This window comes from Lathamus discolor, chromosome 1 (assembly GCF_037157495.1).
Source record: "Lathamus discolor isolate bLatDis1 chromosome 1, bLatDis1.hap1, whole genome shotgun sequence".
NCBI classification, from domain to species: Eukaryota; Metazoa; Chordata; class Aves; order Psittaciformes; family Psittacidae; genus Lathamus; species Lathamus discolor.
Window position 1 is genome coordinate 42,842,977 of NC_088884.1, and position 17,428 is coordinate 42,860,404.

General features: G+C 37.9%; 1 long non-coding RNA gene across 1 annotated transcript; it reads left to right on the top strand.

Moving 5' to 3' along the window:
- Positions 1-527: 527 nt before the first annotated feature.
- Positions 528-6,875, top strand: LOC136007113 (uncharacterized). Its single transcript, XR_010609479.1, has 3 exons — positions 528-841; positions 5,064-5,223; positions 6,277-6,875. It is a non-coding gene; the product is annotated as an uncharacterized LOC136007113 (long non-coding RNA).
- Positions 6,876-17,428: the final 10,553 nt, after the last annotated feature.

Genomic DNA, 17,428 nt, shown 5'->3' on the forward strand with positions numbered 1-17,428 from the left:
CTGTTAGTATGAAATTATGAGCTTGGTTATGTTTCAGTTATTTTACTAACAATAACCATAGCAAAAGAAAATGAAGAGAACTAGTACGTTTACATCACTATGATGTGCTATTTGCCATTGAATGATATGGCAGCCCTGTGATTTCTTAGCATTTATTAGGGTATTGTCCCACTGTCACAAAGAATTAATAATAAAAAATGCAAAAAAAAACCCATGTGTATTTAGAACACTATCATCAACTGGATTAAGTTAGGGGGTTTTTAACCCTGTTTGTACCCCACCTCTGTTCTTCAAAGAGACTGCATTGCTGCAAAAGAACTGTTCTTCACAGACAAGTGGATCCAAACTTTTCAGCTCTCAGTGCTCAACAGCTGCTATTACTTGAAATGAGAGGATCCTTCCCACTTGTATTATGCCATGGAAGTTTGTCAAGTTGCCCCAGGTGACTTGATTCTGAATTTCCTCTGATTTGTAAAGACCAAAAAGCTGTTGTTGGGCACTTATAATTCTGAGCTATAGCTCTTAATGTTTAGATGCTAAACAGAACACCTATAGGCAAAGACATTTTTTGGGGGGTTTTAGTCTTGAAAAATGTATATTTACATTCCATTGGGATAATTGAAAAATTTGCTGAAGTGATTGTCTTCTACTTTTGCAAATCCATTTTTAGATGGATAGGCTTTGAAAGTTTGGAAATACAAGCAATTAAATGAGTAAAGGAAATTAAGTCTTGCAAAGAGGAAATGGAAAAGCTTATCAAGTACCTGTCAAATTCTGAATACCAGGCTTTTTTATGAACATTCACGAAGAAGCTACAAGCGACTAAGAGAGCCACTGCCAGGTATTTATATTTATTTATATTTATATTTATATTTATTTATAGAGAGAACTAAGGCAAGTGTTATAGTACTGAATACAATTTGAACTGGTCCTTTTCAATCTGTAACCTAACGCATATCCCAGAATTTCCTATTACAAGAAGCATCTCACCCATAGGGAAAACCGAACAACCTTCATAATGTAAAGTTGTAGTCATGGTGCCTCAGTGGTTTCCTCCCTTCCCCTTTTAGACAGGAGTACCCTTCAGAAAGCAGTTAGGTTAATTAGTTGGTATCACACAGAAAAGTATTTAACAGGAATGGCAAGATAACAGTTGCTATTACTAGCACTCATAAAGTGAAATCAGAGGACTCAGAGGATATCTTGCAAGCTGGTTTGGATGTACATATTTTAAGTTCTTTTGTCTGCTTTTAATTTACTATTTTGCTACCTTAAAAGAAGAATTTGGACAAATTTACATTTCTTGTTATCCTTCTGGGAAAAAGAAGTGGCTACAGAAACATTATTTCTATATCTCTGGCTTAATTTTTAACATATTTTTGTATTTTAAGCATCATATTCTTTTTACATTAACTTGGATACAGACATGTCTTCTGACCTTCACAGCTTTTAGATAACAAAATCACTTTACATTTTCTGCCTGTGATAGTATCAGACCTCATCCTCCTTAAACAGCAGGAATGAAAGTGTTCAAAGCAAAATGAGTTGAATCTTGCTAGACTAGCTCTCATGAAAATTGATTGTATAATGTATTGCAAAATCCCACAGTCTTCTAATTCATTGTGGGCCACCTTAATTTTTATACAGACAAGCAGACAGACAGACAGGGTAGAAAGCCAGGTGATGAGTGGAAGGATTCAGTAAAATATGAAAGCAAATTTGTTTAGATTTAAATAAGTTTGTTCACAAGAAGACAGGAAATGTGTCACATCAACAGTTCTTTATTTCTTGATAGACTTTGGAGTGATGTCTTCTTTCCTGTAAAAGCACTAACCCCATCAAAATAAGCAGATTTTAGCAGTAATTTATGAGGAGAATTATTTCACATAACTCCACTTGTCCGGGGGACAAAATGTGTGACACTGAGTTAATTGGTATGGGTAAGTGTCCATAGCATTCTGCTAACTTGACTGGACATAAGAACTCCAGAAAATAGACACTATTCATAAAAACTCAAATAATGGTCTCAATAACTTCCACACTAAAGTAAAGGTCAGGTTTAGGGCACTTTAAAACAATTCCTGGTATCCAGTGCTCATATGCTAGTAGAATGAGCAGAGTCTGATTTGCTTCTGTCAAGTAAAACAAAAATAAACAAAACAAAGCAAAACAAAACACCAAAATCCCAAGTAGAGAAGGAAAAGTTCCAAACCAGTAGAAGTCAACCACGAAAAAATCAGTTGTTGCTTCTTGGTCCAGATTGACTTTGCAGCTCCAGGAGCTTCAAAATATTTCTGTAATGCCTTCTGAGCAAGTTTCCTATGAAATTAGTGGTAGAAAGCATTTGTGAAAGGTACTGCATAACTGAATTTCTGCTACTGTATGGGTTACAAAATCAAATACGCATAACTTCCTGTCATCTTAAGGTGAAATAAACAGAAGAAGCACTCTAATATTCTCAGCTCTTGAATAACCTTAAAAATCAAAGGCAATGTTTGCAATGTAAACATTAAATGTAAACAAAGGCAAGCCATGCAGCAATGAATAAAACCACTTTGGAGTTTCTCAGCTTTGGGGTTTTGACTAAAATTTACTACATCTTTACTTATTGACAATTAGACAGTATTTAATTCAAAATAAAAAGCCCAGTAATACATAGTTCTTCTTAGTTTATGGATGGCCTGTTGCCTTTGCAGTCTTAATCAGTAAATGTTACCAATCTTTCTGCTGTAGAGCTTGCATGAGTTAAATTTGGAGGCTAGCTAAACACATTGGTTTACACAGCTTTATTTATGTTTCCATATGCTTCATATGCTTCCATACAGCTTTGCAGCATTCATCCATTTCCCATCTGCTTATCTGAAAAGCAGAAGGATCAAAAATACCAATTCATACCAGACATACAAATCATTATGACTAGCTTTGTCTGGCAGTCTTAAAAATGGTAACATTCAGGTGCATACAAATTGTCTATTGTTTGTACAGACAAGTAAACTCCTGCTGAACAAGGTTTTTAAAGCTGTTTTCAGAAACAAGGCTACAAGAAGTTTCACTAAGCTTTTTGATGTAAGTGCTGGATTGCATAGATGCGGGCTGAATTCTCCTATTAGGCTTCAGTGCTTTGGTCTTTACTTCATGGTTTCCTCTTAGGCACCAAATAAGGTTATTGAAAAATATCTCACAATTTACATGGTCTGTAGACATCCATAATTTTTTGAGAATTATCTGATGGCTAATATTAACTTTATCTGATAGTGCTTGGAGTTGACAGAAGGAAGAGACATTAAAACAAATCAAAACATGTTTATGCCTATATTAATTATGGGCTGCTTAATCTCCTTTTTTCTCTTGGAGTCAGGAGTAACACAGTTGAGTTCAAATAGGGATATTTAAAAAAAAAAATGATGACACTGAATTGATATTGGGGAAAAAAAAAATAAATCAGTCTGAGTCCTTACATCACCAAGATGCTGGCTGTCAGATTCATCCATTCTTCAATCATGGGATTATATGGAAAACTGCTATCTATAAACTGACTAGCTATTTAAAAGCACCTGAATCTTCTAAATCTATCTAGCTTCCTTGGAAGTCCAATAATTTCACCCTTCGGTAAGAAAAAAAGGTGGTATTTTTTCCTTTCTCTGAATTCAAATTTACATAAGACCAAAGAATACAATGATCCTTCTTCTGGCTTCATCTTTCTCATTTTCTGCTGCTGTGGGCTGAGGCATTCAGTCCTGCCTTCTCTAAACCGAAACAAAGTGTCTCATATTGACTGAATTAAAGGCTCTGTAAAGGTACAGGGGAAAATCTACTGAGATTTGGAAAGTTTGTTGTGAACGTTGTTTCAAAACTACAGCATATCCCAGGCTGGAAGGTCATATTTGGGGGTGTCTTTAAAGCAAAACAAAACCCAGTTTATTGCCTTCTCTCTTCTCCTCTTCCCCCCACAAGCACAAGAAAAGTTTGACAAGGAAATATCAGCAAAGAGAATAGAAAAAAGATTTCTTTATATAGGTAGACTGACAGGTCTGTCACTCTATTCCCCCTCTTCATGTCTTGTTATCAAATCAGCCACCCTTGGAAAGCATTTTAGATTGTCACTTGATGCAGGGAGCTTAAAAATATTTCATCTTCAGGTTTGTTTGAGAAGAGTGTGCTGGAATCAGACTCATCTCTCTCTCTGTTCTTTACTTAAGCAGTGTCTGTTTTCCCACCACCACAAACAAGAATGTTCAGTTTTGAACCAGAAGGCTCAAAATGCTTTCTAATGCTTTAATTTTATGTTACAACGCCATCCTGAAATCCTGCACAGGGCTGGGGCACACATCTCTAAGAGCAGTGTGACAGCTCTACTAGATCAGTGCCACACTTTCAGTATTTTTTTCAAAAAAACCCGTACAAGGTCACTTTAGAAAACAGAACACCTCAGATTTGTGAAAAATTATATGTGTTTAAGCCGTATGTTTAACTTCTTTTGTTCAAATACTTTATGAAAAGCCTTCAGAATGAAAGAAGAGCAGAGTCTGAAATTAGCATGGGTGTATTTAGCTCAGCTTTATCTCCGGACTGGCAGCAAACTGCCTGTCAAAAGGTTTTAAGTACAGTTCTTGATTGTAGGTCAGTCCTCAGAGGATAAATCACTGAAACAGCCACAGATAAGGCACATGATTGGCTGTTCTCCTGCTGAGGAGAGACTGCATTAGGGTAGACTAATGAATACTGAATCATTTTCTCATCCTCAGGGTGGACGCCCCTGTCAGGGCTGAGTCACTGTGAAAGCAGTATGCTGAAGTGATTTTAAATGCAGCATCCTCTAGTGCTGGTGACAGATGGATATAACTTGGGCATCACACATACTCATTTTAGGCCTTCACAAGCCCTGAGTACAAATTTATAAGAAAACGAAAGATAAACTGTGATACAAGTCTACTGTTTGTGCATACTTCAGGGAAGTGCAAAGCAGAGATAGCCATTTAAAATGACCACAGGGGACTCTTCTGGGGTAGTCAAAGATGGACATTTTATTCCAAGGTTTCTTCATTCCTTTTCATTTTTTCCAGATGACTGCAGAACTTCCTGGAATAAGCAGTGTGTTACCTCTGCATAATGAAACTGAATATTTTACATTTTCTGCAGAAAATTTGTTCTGATGTGATCATCAGTTTACCTCTTCAGCTGGAGGTGTTACAGCATCAGAACTGCAGATATGAAAAGCTTGAGGTACATTTTTATTTTGTCAGTTACATTTTAAATAGAAATATGTGGTCTTGTTAGAGAGAGACAAGATAAAAGGGTGACTTTAGAAGTGTCTACCACTTTGAAGGAAAGGACTGATTAAACGAATGCTATTAAGACTCTGAGTTAGAAATTAAACAATAGTTTCCAATTTGGCCAGAAGATATGTTTTACGGGCTTGACTCTGCCCTAAATTATAATTTCTGTTCATATAATCCTGGCATTTGGCACCAGCAGTTACTCAAAAGCTTTGAGAGTAGGGGCTTCTGGTGAGTTTCCAGGGGCCTCCTGGAGCAGTCAGTGACCAGCCTAGGAGCAGCCCAGAAGAAGTGCTAGTTCATACTACTGCCAGGGGAACTTTCATAGAGATCCAACTGCTTGCCATCAAAAGTTGCTTTCTCCTGAGCCTTTGAAAAAGATGTTATTTTGTGCAACCCTGTGATCTCTCTGTCGTGAACCCTCATTAGTCAAGAAGTGCAAATAGTGTCATCTGGACACAGCACAGCCACAGAACTTACCCTGTAAGGAATGCTATTAATAAGGAAAATGGATAATGAAACTTCATAACATACATGCATGGATTCTTCTAGCTACTCAGTCAAACCGTAATCTATGGAAACCTAAATTGGAAGGCTGCTTGGGAAAGGAATCACGTGCCAAATGGTAGTTATGAATAGTCACTAGCAGAATAGCATTATGAAAACAATACCTCTAATGCTTGCATGCTGTTCTGTGTCATTTAAAGAGTTGTTGTTCATTGTAGAAAATGGGACTTTTAAGCTGACCTTCCGTTTTACCTTTGGAAAAGCTACTGCTTGTATTGCAATGGGGAAGCTGGTCGGTTGTCTTTCACTATGGTATATGCCACAAATGAGAATGTCAGGAAGGTCTGAAATTTCATCTCATCCAAATCTATTAGTGTTAATGTTCTTTTCATTATGATTTCATCAGGATTAATTAATGGAATATGTGAATAATATGCCTTACATATTTGATACGCAAAACCAAATCAACTGCACAATTTATGTTTCTTTACAGATGGTGCTTCACATATTGACAGTTAGGAGTATATACTACATGCATTAGTCTACACCAGCTGTCTGTGACTAGCCGCTCGCCTTCCTGAGCCATGAGGCATCCTGAATGACAGTGAAGTCAAGTGCTAGCAGCCAGCCCTGCTGGAATCAGAGCTTCTGTAGTGGATGACCAGCCCAGGAAGCAATAGCCTCATTTTCTTACAAGCTCAGCATGTTTAGATTATGCTGTTGAAATGTGTCTGGAGTATTGTATTTAAAAATAGTTCAGGATAAACTTATGGAATGTCCAATATTTGTTTTCAATGACTTGACCAGTGGTCACTCTGAGAGCTGTATAAATTGCCTTTATGGACATGATTCAGCAGTAAGTAGACAGGAGTGGGCTGCTCATAATAAAAGTGCACATGTTCAACAGAGAGAAATTTCTGCGGATGGCAATGGTAGTGTTCCATTAACCCATCTCTAAATAAATACCTGAATTTTTCAGAGGGCATTTTTAAGTGTTTTTTTGTTGGTTTGTTTTGGTGGTTTTATTATTTTCTGTTTTGTTGGCAGATCACAGGATAAAGATTTGAGGTCCACAAAGTACCTTTTTTAAAATATGGCAAACCATCTTTACACGCAACAAGATCTTGACGTATTGTTACATATTGAGGCACAGGACCAAAACAGTGCAAATCTGTTTTCTCATTTCACTGGGCTTGGCACTGGCTCCTGGATATTTACATCTTAATTTCTTCCACTCAGATGTGGTATTTGATTTGAGTGTTTGTGAAAGCTACCAATCTGACAGTTCTGCAGACCAAAGCGTTCCGTTTATTCACTCGTTAAGTACAAAGTTCAAGTTTCCTTTTCCAATTAAAGTGCCTTTACCCATGCTGGCCAGACCACCTGGAGGGAGGAATCATTTAGATTCCAACCACACACTTTCCCCTGCCTCACTCTTGCGAATGGCAGCAAGAAGCCAATTTGTGCCAGCTGTTGCATATTTCTAATGGGCACAATTGTCTATACGGAATAAAGAAATCAGATAACTTCTAGAAGATAACAAGTTCAGGTTATATCACTATGGACTGGATTTGAACTAGTACTCTGGAAGGAAATTGTTCTCTCCCATTACCAGTCCAGATACACTTTAGTGTCTCTCTGGGGCTCTAAGAAGTATCTTAATGGAAATGGATCTATTTTTAAAATATATCTGTTAACAATTAAAAGAAATATCCGCATTTTAGGCTGTATTAACTTCATTGAGACGTAGTTTATACTTAATAGGTAAGGAAAGTAGCTTGTAGTACAAATGCAATATACGTATATCATACCTTATGCACATTTATCTAAACTGTGTCAGGTTTTGAAACGGCTTACATTAACTCTTCATCTGTGCTGTGAATCCAGAATGAAGTTGAGGTTTGCTCAGCTAAATCGTTTTTCATGGTGTTGGCAGTTAAGAAGGAGTTTGTCACTGATATGCTTCCTTTTTTCCCCATTTCATATTTCTGAAAAGGACATAAATGAGAATAGGTTGACTCTAAAGTAACAGAAGGAGTGAAGTGGAGACAATAATGATGAGCGTGTCCCAGTTGGAAGAATTATGGGAAAAGTCCAAAACCTCCAGGTTCTCATTTTCCCACAAGACAGCCAGTTCTGACGCTTCAATATATAGGCATGGATATGCCAAAGGGGAAACGAGGAGGCGTTCATTCCTATCTGCTTGTTGCAGATTGATAGGTTTGGTACCACGCGTGCTTCTGACACCATTCAGTAGCAGCTGAATGAAAAGCCTTACCGTTTCACAGAGAAGGTGGAGAAGGATGTGGTGCATTCCCCAGAAGCTGTGTTGAGCCTCACATCTGTGCTGTTGTCACTGGTTTATGATGGAAAGAAGCTTGGCTAGTATTGCAGAATGCTGTATGAAGCACTCTTGTTCCTTGGTATATGACCCACAGAGGGGGCTGAGACTCACTGTTCTTGTTACAGAGGCATATGTTTCTGAATTAGAGTATTGATTTCGCTAGTGTTTTTCACTACTTTGAGTGTCCTGAAAAGCCACTATAAATATTTTTTTGTGGTAGAGAAAGTATGGGTGCAGCTAGCATGGGCTTTGGAAAAGGCTAGGGAAGGCAACTGGTGTAAATGCCCTCAGGAGCATGGGATGCTCATACTATACAGCTAAAGCCTTGGCAACAGCTGGCAATTGCTGCCAGTGGCATCACATATATTGACTAGACAGCCATGAGGAGCAAGAGACCTTATCCTATTGAATCTGAGCTATGAACCTGGGAAAGAACTCAGTAGATTAGACAGAAAAGCAAAATGCCTACATGCCTTTCCCTGCTTCAGTTTCCTACCCTCCTCAGCTTTTTGGGGCGTAGTTTATTTATTTTCTTGTGTGTTTTAAATGACTACTCAAAATCCTCAAAGTCTTATTTTTGCAGGTTTTTTTCTTCCACATCTTGTTCCTTTTTTTTTTTTTTGGTCATTTTTTCTTGCCTGAAACAACCAGACTTCAGCCTTTGAAAAAATAAATTCCAGCTTCTCTTGATAAACAACCCCCCATTCTGCTTTGCCACATGACTGATTGATTAGTTACTGGTACCCTTGGCCAGGCTGTCTTTTCTGTAGAGCTGCCAGTTAGTTCATCCACTGGTGTTTCCACATGAATGAGTGATCACCAGGGACTCACATCTTTCTCCTATTAGCCCTGTATCATTCTACTTCTACACAGATGAAGATACCCAGATAGACAAAGCCTTCAATCAGTTTACTCTTTGGAGTCTGATATATGCAATAAGAGTCTGAAGTATTAAAGAGAACTCAGAGGAGTTGAAACAAATTTCTCAAATCACTACAGGACTAGTTGTTTGCACTCGGCTAGCAAGTGCTATGTTGTTCTTACATTCAAGCCTCTCAACTGGAATCCATCTATTTTTTTGCGTTAAGCCCTACGGGTTTATTATAGTAGTATTTTAGCTTACTAGTAGACTGAAAGCAGTATGAAACATATTCATCACACGCAGGAGGGAAATTCTGTGCATTGTATGGATGCTGCAAGCTTCTTTCTTCCTAGCAGGCAGGAAGAACTAGACTCACCAATTCCCTACTCTGTAGTGCTTTTCTGAGAATTTTTAATTTTGAACTTCAAACTTCAGACTAACGGCTCAGGTTAAAATACTAATTCCCAGCTGTATCCTGAGACCGGCCTTCGATCTGTAGGAAGGAAAGTGTCACCGTGCAAATCTTTATTTTTTCCTATTTTGTAAGGTAGTTGCAGTGTGGGTTAAACAGAGAAAAATCTGCATTTTGCTCCTTGCCTTTCCTGGAAGGTGCATTAAAGAGTTCAGGCAACTATTTAAATCAAGTGGATTTTGTTTGAAACCATAGTCCTAAATGAGTTGCTTCCATACAAGAAAGGAAAGGAGACAAGAAATAAAGAGAACCTGGCTTTTCCGTATTTCTAGTTCCTACCCCACTTTTGTAGACAAAGTTTGCCAGGAGGACAATGTACAAAAAAACCCTTAGACAAGAACTCAGGTGTATCTTGCACCATTGACTGTACCTCTGAGTGGTGCTTTGGCACTCTTTCCCTTTAGTTTTCCTTTTTTAACCAAGGAGAACCACACAGACCAAAGCAAATATCTTAGCTGGAGAAACACACAAATCTGCAGCATGCAGATCCATAGGAAATATCCTAGTAAACATTATGATGTTATGTTTAGGATATTTGCAACTGTATTAGACAACCTGTTAACAGACACTAAGAGGCTGTTATATGGGGCAGGAATTTTCAAACATGTTTAGAAGACTGAGAATCTTTGGGTGTTCATCCCAGATCATTTTGTGGACTATTACATCCCATTGACTAGTTTAGCATTTCTGGCTTCTGTTACAGTGCATGGCACTTATGCCCACATACATCCGGCATGTCTCTCAAAGCAGGTGGCAACTCTAAAATAATCAGCAGGCAGAATGGGACCCTTTGGTTTATGATTAATATATTTCCAGATCAGCTTTGCAAAAGAAAGCTTCTCAGCACGCATCAGTAAGAGATTGATCCTGTATCACTCTCAAAAATAACTGTTCTTAGTTTTCCCCATTTGTCAGGAACTCTTCTCAGCAAGTAGCCTCCTCTTAAGTAGATGATGTGCAGATGGTCATTCTTTCACCTGTAGGTGGACAGATTTGGTAATCTGCAGTCCTTCTCAACCTGCAAAGCAGTCTGCCAAAGACATTAATTTCTTGAAATAAATTAATAACACAGTGGATCTGTTTATACAGATTCTTAGTTTTACTGTCCCCAGCCATCTCAGGGTTACAACACAGAAACCTAATGGAAAGGCCCTCTGGAGCGATTAGAAAAGACAGCTTAAATCTTGATTTTTGCCAGGCATATACAACTGAAGGACAGGTACTGCCATTTTTTAATTTTACATCTAAAAACACTGAGTTTGGAAAAGGATAACTCATTTTTTTTCTCTTTTGTTAAAGCATGGGTAAATATATTCATGACACTAAAACATTTGCATTATTAAAGTGTTTGAATGAACTTGAATAAACTGCTAATCCTTAAAGGCTATAATTTTTTTGACCCAGACATGAATAAATAACTTCTTTGCAGCATCTGTAAGCTTAGATTGTCCATTTGCCCTTGTGTGTTTGTAAACTCATTTAACAGTTGAGCCACCTGGATCAAAGTCACTTTTTAATAAAACATAGAAGAAACAAAGTATATTTGTTATCAACTTTCTCTACTGGAACTGCAAAAATAATTGTAATTGATTTTACTTCTTTGAAAAAAAAAGGCAAAAAAAAAAAAAAAAAAAAAAGCTGACCCTTTACTTGCTTGGACAACCCCAAGTGGTTGTTAACCATCTTCAGTGACCTTTCTCTTAGCTGACGGATCGTTTGTGACAGATGAAGCCAAGTAATCAGCCACCTGTGGTAAAAATAAAAGCCATATACCTGATGCAGTCTGGTTCTGAATATCACTTCTCATACATGTAGATTTGTTATGAAAGCTTCATCATTTTGAACAGTTTTTTCTTTGTGTTTAGACATTGAAAAATTTTTCCAGCCTGATTCTTCAAAAGAAATGTATATTTCATTTCTGAATTTATAGATCTGATTTAATAGCTTTTTTTTCATGTTTTTCTATAAATTTTTCCTTGGTCACTTTGGGAATTCCAAATATCTCGTGTTAAACGTTTCCTCTAGAATGAGTAGTAGCAGGCTAATGTTTGAAGGAACTGACATGAAAAAAGTCTGGCTTTCATCTGAGACGATGTCTTTGTTGCTGAAACAAAGAGAGAGAAGAAACACTAGTTGAAACATGGGGAATTATGATTAGATGTTAGGAAGAAAAAAACATAGTGAGAGTGATCAAACACTGAAACATCTTGTCCCAGGATGTTGCGTGATCTCCATCCTTGCAGATACTCAAAACTCAACAGGGCATGGCCCTGAAAAGTTGATGTAAGTTGTCCCTGCTTTTAGAGCAGCAACAGAAACTGAACTTGGTGGCCTCTGGAAGTCCCTTCCAGGGCAAATCATTCTACAATCCAGAGTTCGCCATATGAAGGATGACAGCTAAGTATTTTCCATGATCATTGCCAGTTCTCAGATTTTAGATTCAAGTTATCTTTGCTGGTGTATAGATTGCCTTGAATTCTACGGCAAACAGATTCTGAATATTCATGCCATGACTTCTATGTTACAGACCTACAGCCATTTGTTCCTTGGAAATCTTTTCTTCATCTATCAGGTTCTGGTTCTAGTAGGAGCAATCCTGACTGAGTCTGTGAGTTTTGTCTTGGTGGAATATTAAGATTAGATTGTGCCTGCAAACAGAAGACAGAAGTGAAGTGTTCTCCCTCAAGTTTCTTCTGAATGCTTAATCAGAAGTATATTCAATATATAACGTATATATATATGTATGAAATTCAGTTACTGTTAGTTACTCTTAACTAATTAGAGGGACTTTGAAAATCAAAGAAAAGATACTGGAACAACTATTCATGCCTTCCTGTGCCATGCAGAAAAAGAGTCTTGTCTGAGGGAGTTCAGACGTGCTTAGTAAGCTAATACTAACATATTATAATACTAACATATTATGCAGCTGGTGGGTGTTGTTTGCTGCAGGCAACATCAATTGAATGAGCAAACACAGATAAATATCTCTTTGGAAACTTTCATTCTTTTTCTTTTTTTTTTTTTTTCCTTCTCTGCTGTCCTTTAAATTCATTGAGCTTAGCATGTTGGAAGCAATTGATTTGGTTTTACCTTCCCTGGATAAGCAAATCATTAAGGACGGTATGGGAAGGAGGAATGAGAAATATTTAGCTGGTCTCCCAGTTTTACTTGGTTAAGTCCCCTTTAGAACAGGCAGAATGAAGAAAAAGCAGGAACTCTGACTGACCATACTGTCAAATAGTTGGATTTTTTTCTATATTCTGCCTTCTTTTCGGATGATACATTCTATTGAGCAAAAAGCTATAGATAACACAGTAGCTGGAGGCCTTCTAACCCATGGTATAGTGGTAAAGATAAAGACGGTAAAGATAAAGACTTTCCAACTTCCCACACATTTTTTAAACGAAATGTTGCTGGAGCTTCTGATAAAAGAAGAAAATAGAAGAATATCAGCTTCTGGGTAGCGACACCACACATACATATTGCAACTAGTTTAACCAGTTTCAGGTCAAATACATGTGGTAACTAATGACTGATACAATTTTTTCATGAGTCAGCACTATCAAAGACGTCTAAAAGAGAACTAGACCTAATGCATGGAAATTCTTCACAGGAAGGAGAGATTGCTAGCGCTTGTCATATTTCCAACAGGCAAAAGTGGTAGAGTGGAAAGTACAAGACATTGTAGTCCTGTGCAGTGACAGCCTACGATCCTGTCTCCCATTTATGCTTGCTGAGATGGTTCCCATTCAGGCATGAAATGTAGGAGCCTACGATAGGAAAAACACTTGTCCTGGCCTATCCGTATAGCATACCATAAAAGAAAAATAGAATTTCAAGCAGCCTGGATCGTCAGAAACCCATGACTTTCCTGGAGGTAAACTAATAATCTGCAAGTTATCCCTGCATCCAAATTTGATTGTTAGTGAGAAATAAATGATGTGGCAGGATGACGTTTTCTACACTACTAATCATGTAAATAAAATTCTGCCCAGTTCTTCTCTAAACCAATGTCTTACACTGGCCATCACAACGATTGGTTGATTGCAGAATAGTAGTATTGTACTAGGCCTTCTTGCCTCCAACTTCTTTCCTTCCTCCTTTCTGTTCTAACCCAAGACTGCTACTTATCAGCTCTATCCCATGGTACAAACACTGATCAGGATCCGCTTGTTAGCTCAGACTTGCGCCTTTTTTCATCTGGCCTGTGCCTTATCAGTGAGATCTGTCATAGTGGTTGGGAAGGGCCAAACTACTGAAAAAGTTGAAAAAAATAAGGATACATGCATTATAATTTGTCTTGGATAACTATAGTTAAGGTCTTCACCAGATGAATGTGCAGCAACCCCATTGAAAGCATGTAAAGATGATGCAATATGAAGATGATTTCCTTCCATATCTGAAAACTTCCAAATCTTCCCTGGTCATCTTTTGGTCTTTTTGAATCCATCTGGAAGGTGCTGGAAAGGTTGGAAGATGCTGAAGATCACTACCTAACCATGACTGCTCATATTTCTTCTTTGCAGTAGAAAGAGTAAACAAAATTATTACTGTAACACGATGACGTTAAGTGAGGCAAGAGCAAGTAACCTACATATCACAGTAGTGCCAGTATATAACCCATTGCTAGTCTACTTTGAAAGCAACTCATAATTTTCTCCTATTACAGGTTTCACACATTTCCTAATTTAAGAAATTTGACTTAAATTACCCTGGTAGCAGAAGATATTTCTTTTAGGGGCAAATGAAGAAATGAGCTAGCAGGCTCCTGCAGCTCCTGTCTAAGAGTTCTGGTTCTGTATGCAGTTTTGATAGCAAACTAAAATACTCATTGTGGACCTTGTTTTTCAAAAGTGAAAATGAATACATTTTACAGTTTTGTTACCTCTTATTTAAAAAAAGAAAATATTGTTCATGTTCAAAGTTTACTTTACACTGTTTAATACTAGCAATGGTTTATTGCTTATAATTTATTAAAATGCAATTCCTTCTTTATTTTTTCTGACACTGAACTATCTTCTGTCTGAGTTTCTGTGATTCTTGCTTTTCATTATATGACTCAGCTTTCCAAAGGCAATTGTTCCACTAGGAAGATAAGGTGAAAAGCCAACTGAAATAATACGTGTCATCAAAATAAAATGTGGTACAATTTTACTTTATTGTTACCCAGGGAATTCCATTTCAGTATCTTTCTCTCTGTGCCCCAAAGTGAGATAAACTAGTAAGAATTGATACTTCTGGTCAGAAATTTTCAGTTATATAACATAATGGCATATATGTGTTGTTTATAGAAGACAAAAGCAAAATTTACTCCCTATAGACAAAAGACCATTAGCCTTAAAACTTCATTACTTCTAGATTCATGATATCCTGAAGATAAAAACTTCTATTCTTTTCCAAGAAAAAAAGCCTTGAGTCTCTAGCAAAAGGTGCACAGCTTTCTCACAGTATTGAAATTTCTAAAATTATTCAAGGTTTTAATATGCTTTTGGTGTTGCTATGTAGCACTCGCTATAATTCTGAAAGCTTTGTTATGGTCAATTAGTTTGGTTGATAAACTTAGAAAATACCAGCTTTTTCATGGAAGTAGCTACTCCCATTACTACAGATAGAATCACAGAATCATAGAATAGTTAGGGTTGGAAAGGACCTTAAGGTCATCTAGTTCCAACCCCCCTGCCAGGGGCAGGGACACTTCACACTAAAGCATGTCAACCAAGGCTTCATCCAGCCTGGCCTTGAACACCGCCAGGAATGGAGCATTTGCAACTTCCCTGGGCAACCCACTCTGGTGCCTCACCACCCTTACAGTAAAGAACTTCTTCCTTATATCCAATCTAAACTTCCAATGTTTAAGTTTTAACCCATTACCCCTTGTCCTATCACTACAGTCCCTAGTGAATAGTCCCTCTCCAGCATCCTTGTAGATCTATTCCGCATACCTGCCAGAGACCAAAATCAGGGTTTGAGGGTCTGTCACTTTCAAATGTAAAGTTACAGGACAGATTAGCAGTCTTTCTGCAAAGAACTTAATACCTGAGCTGAGCTAATCTAAATTAGTAAATGCAAGGAATCATAAGAAACAGAAGCAGATGAGCTAAGGTGTTTTCTTTTATCAACTCTACAACAACTTCTCTCAGACTTTCCACAAAATGTCTACAAAGCCAAAAGATAAAAGCAAATTAACTGGATTCAAATCCAGAAACCATGTGTTTTCTGAAATGAGGAATGTTTTTGCAAGACTCTGTAATGGCTCTCCAGTTTCCTAGAGAAAACTTTTCACCTTTTTATTTTACTGATTATTGTTGTTTAAGCTAGGTGTTTTATAGAAACACAAACTGATGGAAAAACATAATTTCACAAGCCACCACTCACTGGATAGACAGCTGTATCTCAAAAGACTTAACAGATGTTGTATTCAATGAGAGGGGAGAGGAGGAACTGTCGTGTAAGCAAAATAATTAAAAGGCAAAGTAAAAATTAAGTAGCTGTCCTGGGTTCACCAGTAGCAGTTTTTTCTCCTTCTTAGTAGCTGGTGCAGTGCTGTGTTTTGACTTCCAGCCTGGGAAGAGACCTGATAACGATTGTTTTTAATTGTTGCTAAGCAATGTTTATTCTGGCTAAGGACTTTGTGAGTCTCATGCTCTGCCAGGGACAAGGGGAGGCCGAGAGGAAGCAGAGATAGGACACCTGACCCAAGCTAGCCAAAGAGGTATTCCATACCACAGCACGTCATGCCCAGGATGTAACTGAGAGTGACCCAGAAGGGCTAGGAGACTGCAGGGTTGGAGGAGGTATTGATCGGTGCTTGGTCGGGTGGGGTTGGGTGAGTTATCAGTCGGCTGGTGTTGAGGTGTTGTATTTTCTTCCCTTGTTATTTCCTTTATCATTATTACTATTGGTGGTGGTGGCAGTAGTGATTTGTGTTATACCTTAGTTACTAAACTGTTCTTATCTCAACCCATGGGAGTTGCATTCTTTCGATTCTCCTTCCCATCCCTCCAGGAGCAGGGGGAGGGCAAGAAGTGGGGGGAGTGAGTGAACTAGCTGCGCGGCTGGGTTTAAACCACGACAGTAGCTTAAAGAAGAAATACTTTCTTGATCATTATTGTCACAGAGGCCATTCCAGTCAATTATCGTAAAGTCTTTTTGGTACTGAATGCTATGTTGGCAGTTTAAAGCACTGCAAACCTTGAAGAAATCCCTGAGCAGGACTAACTTCCATGTTCACCATGCACTCAACCATAATGACATTGATAAGAGCCCTGACCATAGGCCCAGTTCTGTTATGTTCAGATCAACATAAATTCGGAATAGTTCACTTAAAGGTACAGAAGTTATTTTAAATTCATACCAAAGTAATTCGGAGTAAGCCCTGATTTGAAATGGGCAGATCAGATAATGTCAGGCATTGAATACAAACATAAATGCAGGGCTTCACTCACTGAGCAGTGAATAAAAGTGAGTATTTAATATATTGGTTAACCAAGCATTAATTAGATTAGTTTAATGTTCTATGCATTGATAAATTAAATAACATTTTCATTTACAGTAATTGTGTTCCTTGCTGTCTTGATCTGTGCTACTATGATAGTTACTATTTCAAAGCAGAAGTCAGTCTTTTTCCCCCATTCAAGAGATACCACCCACCAGACTAAAATATACTGAACTCCATTGGAAAAACTTCTGTGGCCTTCAGTGAGCTTTGGATCAGTCTCTGAACAGGTCAGTGTGCTTGTGGAAAATGATAGCATGAGACCTTTTAATTATGTCTGAATATATAGTGCATGTGCATAGGGGGATATTTGAGGGAATCACAAAATCTCAGAATGGCTAAATTTGGAAGAGACTTCTGGAGATCAGTGAGTCCAGCCCCTCGCTCAGAGGAGGGTCAATTAGAGAATGTTTCCCCAGGGCCATGCTGGAACATAACTCTAACTTTATTTCTTTAGTTTTAAATTACTGAC